The 15,452-nt window shown below is 43.3% G+C and overlaps 1 protein-coding gene across 11 annotated transcripts in view; it reads right to left on the bottom strand.

Moving 5' to 3' along the window:
* Positions 1 to 15,452, bottom strand: part of LOC138762617 (EGF-like repeat and discoidin I-like domain-containing protein 3) — a 320,962-nt gene that overhangs the window by 17,209 nt on the left and 288,301 nt on the right. The gene's annotated exons all lie outside the window — the stretch shown is intronic.

The raw sequence follows: 15,452 nt of genomic DNA, 5'->3' as shown, positions 1-15,452 counted from the left end.
TGCTGTACTGTAAAGCTACAAAATGAATATAAAGAGTCCTAAAAAGAGAATCAAGGTTTTCACTCTTTTTCTTCTTAAAAATATTATGTTGTTTGTTTTGGTGAAGAGTTGATTTTGTAAGTATAAGGAATTGTGCACATCAGGAAACATTTATGCAACCTTGCTTTCACCTTGATTTATTTAAGTCAAATTCCAGAGTGAAGCCTGATGACTCAACATTCTTCAATTTAATGACTTATTTTCAAGCCAGGCAGCCATTTAAAAACAATGAGTAAATATGTAATATTTTGCTTATAATGCAGGTTATAAAGATTATTTTGACACAATATAGAAAATTACAGAATATATTAATCTTTTTCTTTCTTTTGCTTGGCTTCGCAGATGAAGATTTATGGATGGGTATGTCCACGTCTGCTGCAGGCTCGTTGGTGACTGACAAATCCGATGCGGGACGGGCAGGCACGGTTGCAAGGGAAAATTGGTTGGTTGGGGTTGGGTGTTGGGTTTTTCCTCCTTTGTCTTTTGTCAGTGAGGTGGGCTCTGTGGTCTTCTTCAAAGGAGGTTGCAGCCCGCCGAATTGTGAGGCGCCAAGATGCACGGTTGGAGGCGATATCAGCCCACTGGCGGTGGTCAATGTGGCAGGCACCAAGAGATTTCTTTAAGCAGTCCTTGTACCTCTTCTTGGGTGCACCTCTGTCTCGGTGGCCAGTGGAGAGCTCGCCATAGAACACGATCTAGGGAAGGCGATGGTCCTCCATTCTGGAGACGTGACCCACCCAGCAGCGTGGATTCGAGGCTTGCGGACTCTGCCAGTCGAGTACTTCGATGTTGGTGATGAAGTCATTCCAATGAATGTTGAGGATGGAGTGGAGACAGCGCTGATGGAAGTGTTCCAGGAGCCGTAGGTGATGCCGGTAGAGGACCCACGATTCGGAGCCGAACAGGAGCGTGGGTATGTCAATGGCTCTGTACACGCTGATCTTTGTGTGTTTCTTCAGGCGATTGTTTTTCCAGACTCTTTTGTGCATTAATCTATCAAATCATACCAAATCACTTAAATATATTATTGCTCTTTTTTAAATAAACTTTTCACAATCTTTATCATTTTACAGAGATTCCAGTGGCTAGAAATACCATTGCTTGCAAAATCAGATTCACATGCGAGACTCATCTCCTATTGAAGTGCACTATGTAGTAATATTTGGCCATTTGATTTTGTACTTCTCTTGACCTCAATGGAATGTATTTCAGATGCAGAGTATATAATGCATCAAAACTATTGACTTGGAACGAGTTTCACCATCAGGCGATACAAAACTATACTAGGAATTTCGAGGCGTGAGCATTTATATGTCCAGTTGCAAACAATAGTTAAGGATTAAAGTGCAAAGTATCATGGTGTATACAGAGTGCTTTGTCACCGATACAAAACTATTCCATTGTTTCTGCAACTCACTTCCATGGCCAATGGAACATTCCACAGAATAATGGTGAAACCTACAACCTTCAGTATTATTCACAAAGAAAACAAGGCATATCAGCAGCTCATCCAAGAAACTTGAATTAAAAGAGCCCCAGGTTTTGGTCAAACTTGCAGATTCAGTTTTCTGTGCTGCCCTGATGAACACAGCTCTGTAATCATTGCAAAACTGAACATTCCACATCTTGCAGTGGCTTGGACCCTTGCAGTACAGGAAGCAATGAGAGAAGGTGACAGATGAAAGGGCACACTGGAATTTCCATACCTTCCCATATGATATTTTGTACCCGCAAATTAGGAACAACACCTAATATTCTGTCTGGACACTCCAACCTGATGGCATTAACATCAAATTCTCCAGGTTCCGTTAAATCCCTCCCACATTTCTCTATTATTCCCTAACCCTTTGTCTTCTTTTGTCCCCATTCCCTCTCCATTCAGAGATACACCTTCCTCTTATTACTTAGCTTTCTCTTCTACCTTCCCACCTATATCCACCTATGGCCTCTTATCTGTTACCTGTGCTCCTCCCCCATGCCTTCTTCCTTCCTCTCCTCTCCTTTCCTCTCTCACTCACTTTTTATTCAGATGCCTGCCTCTAGTTTGTTCATTCCCGAAACTTTGGTTATCCTTTATTTCCTATGGATGTTGCATGGCCTGCTGAGTTTCTCCAGCATTTTTGTTTATTGTATTTTATATCAATTCCATGGCAGCCCTTTTATGCTGCTGTGGAGAGAAGTTTGCAGTATCGTAGAGTTACCACCCACTGAGCATTAAGACAGGACCTTTGAACCACTGAGCACTCCTTTTCACTACCAATTCATTCACTCCACATTCCCATAAATTTCTCTCAGATTCTAACTCTCACCTACAATCTAGGGACAATTTAAAGTAACCAATTAACTTAACAAACTGCATGTGTTGGAGATTATGGAAGGAACCACAGAATCCAGGAGAGATCCTTGCACTCCTGGATTTCACACAGATGGGATTAGTGAACCCAGGCTGCTGGATATGTGAAGCAGCATCTCTACAATCTGTATAAAATCCTGCACTCTTTTCAAGAGTGTGGCCTTCCTATAGCTCAGCAGGCAACAATGCAATTTCTTCCTGTGGCCTGCTGCCAGAAATTCTGCAGATTAAATTGTAAAGCAATGAGATGGTTGTAAAACAAGCCAATGGGGGTTTAACCATATTTCCACTCCAAATTTCTGATTTCTTTTGTGGGTCAGCATTAATGCTTTATGATATCAGGCACTTGTATTTAGTACGCTGGAGGGAGGTAAATTCCTACTTTTCAGACCCAAAAAATTATTGTTTTTCCAACCGCAGAAGCTCCCTGACATTTTGAGATTTTCCAGCATTTTCTGTTTCTGTCTCTGCTGCATTGCCTTTCTACTGGATGGTGTCCTGATATTGTAAGCAGTTCTCTCTTCTTGGACTCCTCATGATGTAAAGACTCAGCCACTCAAATGGGCAGCCGAACTATTACATTTCGATGGGTTGGGAGAGCACGCCCTTTTGGAACTAATGGATGAAATGCTGTTCCTGGCAGCTGGCGAAAGGTCCAATATGTTGCTCAAGCAGCTCTTTTTAGAGCGAATGCCAGATTATATTAGGCTCTTGTTATCCAAGTGTTCATTAGAAGACCCAAGGGCTGTCGCGTCGGAGGCAGACCTTCTATGGATAGCTAAAAAGCACAGCAAGGAAAGACAGGTCTGCACAACGAACCCCTCCAATATTGACCTTGTGTCACACTCTCGTGCTCTTAGCAGATCACTCCCTACAAGCAGGCAAAGCCCCAAGACAAGCAAGCAGCCTGTGGACACCGCGTCTTAGTATTATTACCACAGGCATTGGGGAGTAAATGCCCTCAAGCGCCTTCTAACCTGCCCGTTTGTGGAAAATACCCCCAGGCCAACTGCCAGTAAGGGCTCTAGTGGTTGGCGGGAAACCTGCAAGCCTACTGCATACATGGAACCAATTATCCCAGTGAAAATTTCTGGTGGACACAGGTTCAGAAGTTAGTGTATTTCCACCCACTGGTTCTAACACACACGATCCTACCCCAGACCTGCAACTACAAACAGTTAACAGTTCCAACATTCTGACCATTGGCACCAGGAAGATGAATGTCAAGTTCGAGAACCATCTCTACACATGGCCATTTATTATAGCAGCAGTATCCCGACCTTTGCTTGGTGCAGGTTTTCTTCGGGCTCATTCATTCCTTGTCGACTTAAAAGGGTGTCAGCTAATAGATGGAACTACTTCAGACCATTCCTCTGGCAGACGCCTACACCACTGCTCTGTGCATTCAAACATTAAGTAAACCAGTGGATGAATTCTCCAAGCTGTTGAAAGATTTCCCTGAGATTACTACTCTATATTTTTCTGCCTCCACTGCAAAGCACAGTGTTACTCATCATATTTGTACTGAGGGCCCTCCTATCCATGCTAAAGTGCACCGCTTGCCTCCAGAGAAGCTGTGTTTAGTTAAAGAAGAGTTTGCCCAGATGGAGGAACTAGGCATAATTTGTAGATCCGACAGTCCCTGGGCATCTCCATTACATATGGTCCCAAAACACAATGGAGATTGGTGACCCCCGTGGAGATTATAGGCGGCTTAACAATGCCACCATCCTGGATCGGTATCCAATACCTCATTTTCAGGATTTCTCAGCTAATTTGCATGGAACAAAGATCTTCTCCTAAATAGACTTGGTGCATGGCTATCACCAAGTACCAGTAGAGCCAGAAGATATTCCAAATACAGCAATAATTACCCCATTTGGGTTGTCCAAATTTTTAATCATTTCAATGGGTGATGGATGCTTTAGGACATGGTATGATCAATGTCTTCATTTACCTCGATGACATTTTAGTAGCCAATGGGACTAAGGAAGAACATTTGGAACATCTTCGTACACTTTTTATTCACCTTCAAAAGTCTAGACTGATCATCAATTCGGATAAATGCCTTTTTAGATAAGAAATGATCGATTTCTTGGGCAGAGGATTACTCGGGAAGACGTGACTCTAAAGTTGAGGCCATTACCAAGTACTCAAGACCGGCTATGGATAAAAGCCTGCAGGAATTCTTGGGAATGGTAATTTTTTAATTGTCAACTTCTTCCGTGAGCAGCTCATATCATGAAGCCTCTTTTCAATTTACTGACCGGAAATGCCAGAACCATCCATTGGACGGAAGAGGGAAACAATGCCTTCTTGAAGACAAAAGATTTGCTGACTCATGCCACTATGCTCAGCTACCCGGTTTTAAATGCAGCCACCGCCCTTTCTACAGGCACTTCCAGTATGGCCGTAGAAGGTGCACTTCATCAATATGTCAATGGGCAATGGAAACCGTCAGCATTCTTCAGCCGCCATCTTTGTGAAGCAGAGAAGAAATACAGTGCTTTTGATAAGGAGCTTTTGGCCATTTACTTGTCTATTCGACACTTCCATTACTTTTTGGAGGGCAGAGATTTCATTATGTACAGCGACCACAAGCCCTTAACATTTTCATTTTCCAAGGTTGAAGAGCCCTGGTCAGCTTGACAACAACAACAATTATCATTCATTTCAGAATTTTCCCACTAAAATACTACATTTTTCCAGAAAAGACTATGCAATTACTTCCTCTGCTCCACTTGAGGTTTCGTCTGTAGATCAAGAGCATGACCATGAGATGAATGCTTATTGGACTGCAATCATGCACCTGCAATTGAAAGATGTCCAGTTTGGAGTTAATGACAAACTACTCCTCTGTGATTTATCCATGGGACACCCATGCCCAGTAGTTCTGGCATCATGGAAATGTTGAGTATTCAACTCTGTGCATGGTCTCTCACATCCGTCGATTAAATCGACTGTTCGTATGGTTTTAGACAGGTTCGTGTAGCACAGTCTTAAAAAAGATGTTACACAAATGGTGAGGTCCTGCATTGCCTGCCAAAAAGCAAATGTTCAGGCACCACTGCAGCCCTTCCCAGTAGTTACTCAATGTTTTTCTAATGTCCACATTAAACATCAGTGGTCTGCTTCTTGTTTCAAAGGGATACCATTATCTTTTTACAGTAATAGTCAGGTTTACATGGAGGACCAAGGCTGTGCCTATGGGAGATGCTACTGCAGACACTTGTGCTCGGGTGTTCCTCAGTTCCTGGGTGTCTCATTTTGGTTTACCAATGCAGGTAACTTTGGATAGAGGACCACAATTTACTTCCTCACTATAGAAGGCCTTGTCTCACTTGCTCAGTACATTCATCATACGAATGTCCATCATGCCCAGGCCAATGGAATGGTGGAAAGATTTAATTGACATCTCAAGTCAGCCTTGATGGCTTGATTAGAGGGCCTGAACTGGGCTGATGAGCTGCCCTGGGTACTACTGGCCATTAGAACAACTCCAAAGGAAGACCTCCAAGCTTCATCTGCAGAGCTCATGTATAGTGCAACGTTGATGGTTACAGAGGAGTTCATCCCCACCCCTTCCAACTCCAGCAATGATTCTAAGGAACTTTTGAGCAGGCTAAGGGAGACTGTAGGAAAATTGACCCCTATACCTTCATCATCACATGGAGTACTCTCTTCTTTTGTGCCTGAAGACCTTAAAAACTGTGAATATGTTATTGTCCCAAGGGGAAAACTTGGTCAACCTATATTTTGGACATTGGAGGGAAGCCACAGTCTTTCACTATTGAAAGGCTTTAATCAACTCATGTGGACAAGTCTTTCCCATTGAAGCAGCCAACAATCCATCGCTGAGGTCGACCACCTAAAAGAAAGACAAACCTTTCTGCCAGTTCTGGGGGGTGTAGCATGTAGCGATGCTATGGCGGTACTACAACTCCCAGGAGGCATCAAACCGGTCATGTGATGATGTCAGCAAGTATCAAGCCATGATTCTGGCTTTTGATGAAGAGTAAATCCGTTTGATTGACTCTAGAAACGCCTTATGTGGTTATTTTATCATGTCCATTGTGATTCCAGTCGCCACACTGCCACAAAACAACAAATTTTGCGACTTATTTATGACAATAAATTCTGATTCTCATTCAATGCAATCATATCGGATCCTTTAACACAGTGCTCTATTTTCACTTTCTTCCTTGACCACTTTGGCCTTAAAACATATCAATATTTTGAATATGTTTAATGATGACCATGGCTCTCTTCTGCTTCAGAGGATTCCACAGGTTCATCAGCATCTGGCTGAAGAATTTCGGTTCTAAATCCTGAGGTTGCGACCTTTGATACTGGACTATCCATGGCACCATAAGGGATAATGTACACAGGACATGTAATTGTCACCTCAATATCTGCAAGGCTCAAATTGCAGCACTGGTAGTTGAATATGAGTAATGTTTTTTTGATTCAAGAACTCCCTGGCGACCCACTGAAAAGCACACTTTTTGTGGACTATTTACAGCATCTCTCCTAATTAAAGACCACACGTCTACTTGTTATTTGCTGCAGAGTAGACTGATGGCTGCTTGGTGATACAGGAACTGTTAGGGATCACACTGTAAAGTCGACTCGCAATTCTACAGCTATTACCTTTGTGCTCTGCGTGGACCTGCTATAAATCAGACAGGCATCTGAAACAGCCTAAGGCATGAAAGTAGGCTGGTTGTAGCGCCACCATGCCAAGTCTGGAGGTGATCACAGTGACATTTCCTGCCACTGGCTCTTTATTTTGACTCTACTCCCTTCCTCACAGTCAATATGCCTCCTTCACTTCTCATCCATCAAGAGAGTCACACAGGTATAAGCCCCACCACAACAGGTGCTGTGTTGATCATCAAATATCCATTTACACTCATCCAATTTTAATTCTCCACATTCCTAATGACTCTCCCCCCACCCCTCCCGCCCCCAGCTCTCTCCAAGGATTCTACCACTCATCAACACACTAAGGGAAATCTACTGAGGAAATTTAAGAACAAACCTATATGACTCTGAGACATGGTGGGGGGAACTGGGGCACCAGGAAGAAGCCCACAGACACAGACAGCTCCAGAAGACAGGATAGCTCATGGGTTATGGGAGCTGTGAGACGATCGCTCTACCAGCAGCACGACTGTGCTGCTGAGATGTTGCGATGGGAAGACCAGAAGGTCAAACTCCCTCTCCTTCACGGCCTCCCATATAGCTGTAGGAACACTTGACACCACATATGCAGCAATGTGGGCTTAATTGAGAGTGATCTTTAAGGTTTGGTTCCTGCTGTCAAATGAGGCAAGTGTGTAGTCCTAGCAACTAAACTTTAGAACTTGCATATTAATAGCATAAATGGAGTGCCATGGAATTGAAACAAGCTGAGGAGGTAAACAAGAAAATCTGCAGATGCTGGGGTCTATTGCAGTAGATAAAAGAGTAGATAACTAAGCTTAAAACAAGCTAAGATTTGGTCTTAATCAGGATTGCAATTGACCATGGGAACTGAGCTCTAATAGCATGAATGGCTCTGGGTCTAATGCCTCTTCTCAGGACCAATTTTGAGGCAAAAGATTTAGTTATTAGAATAAGTATTATAAATTCTGCCGTATATAATTTATTGTGATCTCAGCACAGTGATCTTGCGATCTTGGTGGCACAGTTAACATAACAGCTAATGCCACGCTGTTCCGGCACAAGCGACCAGGATTCGAATCCCACGGTGTCTGTAAGGAGTTTGTATGTTCTCCCCTTGTTTGCGTGGGTTTTCCTTGGGGACTCCAGTTTCATCCCACTCTTCAAAACTTACCGGGGATGTAGGTCAATTAGTATAATCGGGCAGCACGGGCTTGTTGGCCGAAAGAGCATGTTACCATGCTGTACGTCTAACAAAAATTGTGTTCCAGTCCTGTAAAATCTCATTTGAAAGTAGTACTTTCTTTAAAACTGGATATGTAAAGGTGAAACCTCGACACCGTACAATTTATGGGGTTGTACCAAATTGATGAGGGTGGAAAGGACGACACAATGTAAAAGACTGTGCTAAAATCCAACCAGAACAGTTAAATGTTTGATCTCTTGGTTGATATGTCAATTAGCCTAAGTATAAATCTGAAACATATGATCCCTTAATTAATACAGCGAGGTTATAAATTGCTTTCAAATCAAATATGTTCACTCTTCTTTGACAAATAGTTTCCATGAGATAAATTAGAGCAGATATTATAAAATGTGAGTTTACTACGTGAAGCCAGGAAAACATGATTATGATTACCTATTTAAGACTGCCAAACCAACGCTCTGTGACTCTACTATTTATTAGTAACATTTATTTTAATATATGTACATATGTAATGTGTATATGTGATTGTCTGTAGCTGCTTTCAGGTGTTCTGATAGAAGATTAGACGCCTGCAGGCATAGCTAGAAGAGTTCAGCTAGCTTGTTTAGGTGGCCACGGAATGGACGGCTTTCTGGCACCCAAATGTGCCAGCTGACTGGTAGCCATCCAGCAGTGAAAGCCGGCTACTCTGCCTAGTCCTGCCCACGCTGGCCTCACGTCATAGCAGAGTGTCAAGGCATGCGTGACAAACAGCTCAGGCATGACGACTCCTGCTGCTGGTCTCCCCCCCACCCTCACCCGCCCGACTCCCGTTACCGGACTCTACCCCCTCGTCCGCCCGACTCCAGCTGTCGCTGCCGGTCTTCTCCCTGCACTCTCGCCCGTCCAACTCCTGCTGCCGCTGCTGGTCTCCCCTCCTCCACCCTCGTCTGCCCGACTCCCGTTGCTGGTTCCCCCCCCCCACCCTCGCCCACCCGACTCCTGCTGCCAGTCTCCCCACCCCACCTTTGCCCACCTGACTCCCGTTGCTGCTGCTGGTTCCCCCCCCACCCTCACCTGCCCAATTCCCGCTGCCGCTGCTGGTTTCCCCTCCCCTCACCCTCGCCCGCCCAACTCCCGCTGCCAGTCTCCCTTCCCCCCCACCCCCGAAGCGGCAGCAGAAGTCAGTCAGGCTAGGGTGGGGGGAAGTGTCAGCGGGAGTCAGGTGGGCGGGCGGGGGGAGGAGACCCGCAGCGGCAACGGCAGTCGGGCGGGCGAAGGTGGGGGGGAGGAGAAACCGGCAGCAGGAGTCAGGTGGGCGAGGGGGGGGAGACAGGCAGCGGCAATGGGAGTGGGGTGGGAGAGGGTGGGGGGGACCGGCAGCGGCAGTCAGGCGGGCTAGGGTGGGGGGAGAGCGGGAGACCAGCAGCAGCAGTGGGAGTCAGGCGGGCAAAGGTGAGGGGTGGGGGAGACAGGCAGCGGCAGTGGGAGTCAGGCGGGTGAGGATGGGGGGGGGAACCAGCAGTGGCAATGGAAGTTGGGTGGGTGAGGGTGGGGGTGGGGGGGCGGGAGACAGGCAGCGGGAGAGGGTTCGAAGTAAAATTTGAAGGTCTTCTTTAGTCTGGCTTCCTTGTCTCAGGAGTCGATGGCTGATGAAATCACTGTGACAACATCAGCCCACTCCCTGGCAGCCCGGCCGCTTTCAGCTGCCACAATCGATACTCAGAGCAGGATAGTAATACCTATCGGAGAAGGGTTAGGTGAGTAACCCTCCTGGCCGGCTTCTCCGGTTTCAGATGGCCACCCGACAGCTGCACAGGTGTATTCTGTGCGGCTTTACAGTCGGGCTTTGTGGCCACCTGAAAGCAGCTTGTGAGTTATGCCTATACGCGTGCTTTGCACTGTTCTGCTCCGTGGACTGAAGAACACAGTTTCATCAGGTTGTACTGGTACAATTGGTGGACAAATAAACTTGAACATCTTCCAAAATAAATTTAACTAGATGAAGAATGTATTAATTGTTTAGTACTATAAAATCAGAAAAAAACTTTTAATCATTGAACTGTACACTTATGGTAATTTCTTGCTCAATCTTATTGTTATGGTCAAATCAACTCACTGGCTGTCTTAAGATATCTACTTGTTTTCCAGCCCAAAATATCTTGGCACTTGAGTTGTATCTAGGACACTGTAAAGTTATAGTTTTGCACTGTTTGTGAGGCACAGTAAAGAAGTTTTCAGAGTAGCTGAAGGACGGGTCCTTAAAGGGTAGCTGAGCCCTTCACCACAATAGCACTTCAGCTGAAGATCCAGCTGCGCTGGGTGGGTCACGTCTCCAGAATGGAGGACCATCGCCTTCCCAAGATCGTGTTATATGGCGAGCTCTCCACTGGCCACCGTGACAGAGGTGCACCAAAGAAAAGGTACAAGGACTGCCTAAAGAAATCTCTTGGTGCCTGCCACATTGACCACCGCCAGTGGGCTGATATCGCCTCAAACCGTGCATCTTGGCGCCTCACAGTTTGGCGGGCAGCAACCTCCTTTGAAGAAGACCGCAGAGCCCACCTCACTGACAAAAGGCAAAGGAGGAAAAACCCAACACCCAACCCCAACCAACCAATTTTCCCCTGCAGGCGCTGCAACCGTGTCTGCCTGTCCGGCATCGGACTTGTCAGCCACAAACGAGCCTGCAGCTGACGTGGACTTTTACCCCCTCCATAAATCTTCGTCCGCGAAGCCAAGCCAAAGAATTTCTCTCAATTAACATGAATGCTCCTGGCTATGCTAATCTCCGCTACTACGAGCTTCTCCATCTTCAGTCTTCCCTCTATCACTCTTAAATTCCCCCTAAATTATCCACTCTTAGCATTCACTTAGACTAAAGAATTATTTCAGGCAAAGGAGTCACATGATTTCCAATCCACATCAATGAAAATAATTTGTGCCTCCAGCAAGCATCAGTGAACAGGTACTGCATCAAATTTTTGAAATAAAAAAATCACACCTCCCCCTCACAAGTCTCAACACCATTGGTATCATCAACATAAATATTGCCTAAAATATGCAATAGATATTTTTCTTTTCCTTGGTTTCCAAGTACAAACTTGAGGAAAGGAAGGTGTGTGACAAAGTCCTCAGAATCAGAATTTATTGTCATGAATAAGTCCTGAAATTTGGTGTTTTTCAGCAACATTCATATTATAACCATCTTACAACATTACTATAAATAAAAAAAGATAAAAATAACAGTGCATGAAAAGTAAGGCAGTGTCTTTGGTTCATTGATCATTCAGGAATCTGATGGCAGTGGGGAAGAAGGTGTCCTTGTGCCGTTGAGTGCTCGTCTTTAGGCTCCTGTACCTTTTTCCCGATGGTAGCGGAGTGAAGAGGGCACGGCCTGGGTAGTGGGGGGTCTTTGAGGATAGAGGCTGCTTTTTTTTTGACACCGCCTTGGCCCTTGGCCCAGGTGTCCATTTTCTTTACAGTGGCCAGGTATTTTTTAACAAGTAATTATTTTGAGTGAAGGAAGCAAGGCTTTACTGAGACTGGATACTGATTATCATGATGAGGTGAGAGAGTGACCTTCCTGCCTCACATTTTATCTCGATTACCAGATGGGAGCCTGGCCTCAGGACTTGGGCCTGGTATTTTTCAGAGACTCTAAAAGCATAGCAAGAAGATGAAATGCATTATCAGTGACCAGCCTGGTGCCTGAGGCCTTCTCAACACGACTCACAGGGAATAGCAGGAATGCTCTCAGAATCAGGTCTTCCAAAATCTACAAACCTCCACTGAATTTTGGGAAATTATCTACTTTTTTTTTAGGTTTATTTGGTGATACACAATATTCTATTTACTTGAATAACACAAGTGGAATTGGGAAAATAAAGTAGGATGCTAATATTGCTAAAATAGCTAGATTTTACCCTGTTCAGTATGGACAGAGATTCCATTTTGAATCTCATGGAATCTAGATATTATAACAATCTGAATATTTATGTTCAATCAACCATGATGAGGTTGAAATTGCCCTCAGTGTATTAAATGGTTTACAAGGATTCGTTTTAGCTTAGTTCTGGCTGGCACTAGAAGCAAGTCAATCAAATCTTTAAATGTACACAGAGGCACATTGCCACAGATAGTACCTGTGGTGCAGCAACATATTCATTGCCCTGTAAACATCATGCTTCCATCAGTAGTAAAATAAATCTGCTCTATTTATAGCTGTTTCAACTGACATGACATTTATTGACTTTTTACATTTCCATTTCCCAAATATTTGACTGATGTTAAACAGCAGGAAAGCGTTTATTCCCAATAAATAAAATTGCTTAAACTAACCTTGACTCAGACTTGAATAAGCACTTACTTTCACTTAACAAGAAAGAATCTTCCATGGCCAAGACTGCACAGGATAACATACTTTAAGGGTTAATGTTGCATATATTGAAGTTGTTGAAATGCCAGCATATTTTGCACTCGTTTTGTGCCGAGGTTAAGAGAAATAACTAATCTTTGTTCTCTAAAGATAATGATCATAATTACAAATTGTTCCTCTGCTGTTAGCAATTATTTAGCTTTCAAAATCTAGATGCAAGAAATAGGTCAGCAAATCCTGTGAAGAACAAATCTTTGTATTTAAATAAATTAGTGCTTTGAAGTATTTGAGGAAATCATTAGCTTCAGTCTTAAGAACAAATGTTTTTCATTAAAATAACTGTATTGCAGAAGGGTGTTATGAATAGAAGTATACAATTCAAAAGACAAAGCTTAGTCAATGCCTGCCAAATAAGGTCACTTTAAATAAAGCTTCACAGTATAAGAATATTGTAACAACGTAAAGTGCTCTTGGGTGGGCATAGTTAGAAAGCTGCATTTCATAATAGAGCAAAACAATTCAAGCTCCAACACATTTATTTCTCATACTTCCTTATGAGAGTGAGATAGCTTGGCCTCGTGAGTCTTTGGTGGCTCACGGTGCCATCCGATCAATTCGCTCCCCCATTTATTTTTCTATCATCTACTCTCTGTCAGATGTCCATCAGCTTCCTCTAATTCATTCTGCCCACCCATAATCTGAACTATTTAAGTAGGCATCGACTTTGCAGGATATCTTTGGACATGCAAGGAAACTGGAGCACTGATGGAAAACTCACAGTCACAGGGAGAAGGTGTAAATTCTGCGCCACAAACTCCGTCAAACAATATTTGTGTAAGCAGGGGTGCAGATCAACAAATGGAATGGCTGGTGACTGAGATGTGAGTCTCTACCGATCTGAATGATTGTGAGGTTGTGGACCCCAGCTGATTGGTGGTTTGGCTGAACGTTTGGGAGTGTAAAATTGAGGTTGGGAAACAGGTAGCAGGTGTTCGGGTTAGGCAGGTCTGCTGAATGAAAGGTACGCCTCAATCCAGATCTGCACTCTGACGATGAACAAAAAGGGACTCAGTGGGTCATACAGCATCCGGGGATACAAATGGCCGGTCAATGTTTCAGGTCGGGTCCCTTTATCGAGATCCTCTTCACCAGTCTGTTTCATTTTGACAGTCTAATGATCTCTTGACTGCCTAATGAAGGCTGCTCCCAAGGAAATTTAGTGTAATTTTCTTCACAAGGCTTCAAATAGGGAGGTATGACTGGTGACTCCTCAAAATTCAGATTTGATAAGAAATCATTTCTCAGACATTTCTGAGTAGCTTCTGCTCTTTTATTTCTCGTCTCTCCTCACTAAATTCCAAAAATTCACATTCTATTTATTCATCCTATAGATTTGCTGAAATCACTGATACAATGAACAATATCAAGTAATGCCAATTTTCATATTTCCAGTTTGAACTTCACCAACTTTCCTATTGCTGTTGATAGTTTTCTTTTATCATTTGTTGTGCAATAGATTTCTTCTGCTCTTTTCCTTGCATCACCTTTCACTGAAAATTAAAAAAAATAAATCTTCCTCTTTGATTGGATGATTTCCATGTACATTTCTAACTAATTTTATGCTGTCTTTAATCATGTGGAAACCAGCCACTTTGCTCGCCTGTATCTCCCAAAATTCAGAATTTCATGGCCCCAGTAACTATATTGTGGGAGCCTATACAGAAGAATGACTCATCAAAAGGTCACTCACTTCTGTTATTTTATAATTAGAACAACATTGGAATGTTCTCGATACACAATAGTGTTGGATATAAAAGTTAATAGATCATTTTAAAAAGAAAAACAGTATTCTTACTCCGAAAAAAAATATTTTGTTCTGGCTGTGAGTCATTACAAATCCGGATAGATATGTAACCAAGCAGCAAAAACAAATTAATGCAAGAAGAAGGGATGTCATTATATTACATGTTGTTTCTGTGCTGCCCTATGGAAGCACAGACAAGATGGGTTGAAGGACCTGTTTCTGTGCTGAAGTGTTCTATGGTCTTATGGAATGTCAAAAGATGAAAGATAAACTCAAATGGTGCACAAATGTTGAGCACGGAAGGAAAGCTGACATCCTCAAACAATCAGGGCTATGTGTATCTCAAGTTCTGTACCCCTATGTGGGTAAACAACCAATTCTGTTACACAGATGGTGATGAATCAAGAAGATAACTCCAGTTCGACCATGGGTTGCCGAGCCCTTAGAGGCAACCTAAAGTTGAATTCAAATGCTCAGAATTGATCCTCTGCTACAGTTACTTGTAAATTCTGCAAAATCTTCCTCCTGTTTTACCTGCTACTCCCAGCACCATTGCCCAGGAAGCAAAAACTCATTCAATATCTTTACTCCACATAAAATATTTAGTATCACTGGCATCCCTAGGGGGGTTGGGGGTGGTGCTAAGGACCACACTGGGTGACAACGTCAGAGGGCGTGACACCAAAATGATTATCTATAAAATTTTGTTTCAGGAGAAATGTATTATTTTTAATAAAAATATCCATGTACTTAGTTATAACCACAAAATCAATTTTTGTAAGCCCAGCTTATATGTATCAATATACCTAGAAGGCTAAAATTCTATGCTAATTTACTTTTAGAATCTTCTAATATGCTCCTGTCAGAGCTGTTGTTATTACCCAATTATAATGATCCTTCGAATCACGTGGTTTCATCTGCACACGCCACAAGCACACGCTGTTGTTTTCATTGCTGCTGGTGTTTATACTTGTTGCTTTTGTCAAATTTTCTGGTGTTTTAGCTACAATTTGTGTTAATTATTATT

The sequence above is a fragment of the Narcine bancroftii genome, chromosome 1 (assembly GCF_036971445.1).
Source record: "Narcine bancroftii isolate sNarBan1 chromosome 1, sNarBan1.hap1, whole genome shotgun sequence".
Classification (NCBI taxonomy): Eukaryota; Metazoa; Chordata; class Chondrichthyes; order Torpediniformes; family Narcinidae; genus Narcine; species Narcine bancroftii.
This window is presented reverse-complemented; position numbering and strand designations above follow the sequence as displayed.